Genomic DNA, 2,360 nt, shown 5'->3' with positions numbered 1-2,360 from the left:
TCGTGATTTGTATTCAGCCCCAATCTTTTGACCAACTTAACCTTTGAATGTAAATTTACTGAAATTTTAAATTAAAAACCGATTTCCAGACTTTGTAATTGGTCAAATGATGTTAGTCCTATGATGGATTTGTTTACAACAACTTTATTAATGTTTGAATATATATATATATATATATATATATATATATATATATATATATATATATATATATATATATATATATATATATATATATATTTCAAAATTTGAATATTTCATTGCAGACCTAAAGTGTACTAAGGATGGAATACTAAAATTGATCCTTGTCAAATTGATAATGTTCTGTAGGTTCAAAGTTTTCGTATGTGTAGAGAATATCACGAGGACGACATTTTAAACACTATTAGAGAGTCAAGTTAAGAAGTATATAAATAAGTCAGCCTATGAACTTCAGAGAATGCATGGAAGAAGATCAGGATCAACCCGATGAATTGGACGACCTTATAGGAAAAACTTTGCTTTTTAAGTTAGAGCTCAAAGACTATAACCGTGACAGAGGATATCCCGTTTACACGGTCAAAGATGCTACAAGTGACTCGAGTTTCGTTGATACGTTTAAGGAAAAGTACGCACTCCATAAGGTACTTTAGTTTTACACATTCTATTTTCAGTTTCTAATATGCTATATATCCGTTTGACCGTACATAAAAATACGAATTAGAATTTTTTAAATTAAAATTTAACTACAAATTAAACTATAGCAGGCCAATAAGAGTTATAATGTGTACAGTGATAAAGATGTTTTATCATCTCAATTGTCTTCTTCTACTAATGTACATAAATATGAAAAGATGATTTTTTTATAATTGTGTTTTATACAAGTGTAGTTTTAGTCATAGACTCATAGTATAGAGATTGGTCATCCTCTTTTTTTTTTGCAGCAGCTTTCGCCACCCATTATTCATCGTAAGTTTAATTGTTGTGTTACCTGCTATTAGTTTCATATATTTGCTTCTTTTCTTATTTGGAATACCATATTCACTTTTGTCTTCAGTAGGTACATTTGTTGTTCGATATTATTATAAAAATTTGAAAGGCACATGATTCTTTGTATTTGATCTGTTAGGTCTATGTTGGTTTCAATACAGGTGGATTTGACACGTCTGATGATGCTGGTAGGTCTATGTTTGTGTTTGCCTCTTCGAATAAATCTTGAACATGGTAGCGGTGGACAAGATAGCGGGTTGCTCTATTTATTTTTGAATCATAAATAACTTTTTTGGGGACCACAAATCGCCCAAACAGCATTGATTCTGCTCTCATAAGGTTTGGTAGGTTTGGTAGGTTTGATAGGGAAATAGACATTGGTGTGCCTGATGAATGCGACATCTTGAATTAATTAGTATCCACACCAACAATATGAAACTTGATGATGATGTAACATTTACCTTATCCGAATTTACTTTGTTGTTTAATTAGCCACAATCATACTGATCATAGTTTAAAATGAAAAAATTAACTTTCAGGCTGATTTGGAGAAGATATATAAAGAAACACATGGTTAGCTTAGTGATGACCTTGCTGCTTTATGCACTGAAACTGCACTTCAATGTATCAGACGAACATTCCAGACCGCTGGTGTTACAAGCAACCCATCTGCTATGCGTGAGACTGTATGTCGATTCAAGAACAAATTATTCTTACATGATAAAAGTAATTTAAATAAATCTCATTTATTTGAAGATGCAACATAATCGTTGTAAATAGATACATCCATTTTTCTTCCCTTTTTAAAGATAACTAGATAAGACTTAACCTAAAGGACCACATCTAACCATTATTATACGTTTCAGGTGGTGGGTGCCTCTAATAAGAATGAACTAGAGTGTATGATTTGGTGGTTGTGCTGACTCATAAAGACAGACGTGCTGATTCAGGTCATTATGTTGCCTAGGTCAAGCAAGAAAACGATCAGTCAGTCATATGTATCCCATTACGTTTTGCCGTAATTTATTATTTTCTTTTACATTGCTTTACGCTCATTATGTAAGCTACACAATCTCAAAACAAACGTCTCCGAATGCTATTTTTTAGAGGTGTCGTGCAAAGCACGGGCTCTTAAAATTGATCCACGTCATATGACTTTGTAAAAGAAATCATGTCAAATGTGGGAATTATAAAACATCATATTATTTATAAATATAAATGGGTTCAGAGTCACCCGAAATGATTTTTCAATCTTATTGACACACTAATGATCTATAAATAGTCTCTGGAAAAATGTTTGGGCACCAAGATCCATTTACGACTCACAAAAGTTACTCACTTTGACCCATTATCTTGGAGAGGAAATGGTCAAGTGTGTATAATAGGTCATT

General features: G+C 32.1%; 1 long non-coding RNA gene across 1 annotated transcript; it reads left to right on the top strand.

Moving 5' to 3' along the window:
• Positions 1–455: 455 nt before the first annotated feature.
• LOC139892033 (uncharacterized) lies at positions 456–2,104 on the top strand. The gene is made up of 3 exons (XR_011773961.1): positions 456–623; positions 1,131–1,655; positions 1,836–2,104. It is a non-coding gene; the product is annotated as an uncharacterized lncRNA (long non-coding RNA).
• The last annotated feature ends 256 nt before the right edge of the window (positions 2,105–2,360 follow it).

The sequence above is a fragment of the Rutidosis leptorrhynchoides genome, chromosome 2 (genome assembly GCF_046630445.1).
Source record: "Rutidosis leptorrhynchoides isolate AG116_Rl617_1_P2 chromosome 2, CSIRO_AGI_Rlap_v1, whole genome shotgun sequence".
Taxonomy (NCBI): Eukaryota; Viridiplantae; Streptophyta; class Magnoliopsida; order Asterales; family Asteraceae; genus Rutidosis; species Rutidosis leptorrhynchoides.
The sequence above is the reverse complement of the archived record's forward strand: the minus strand, read 5'-3'. Positions and strand labels throughout refer to the sequence as shown.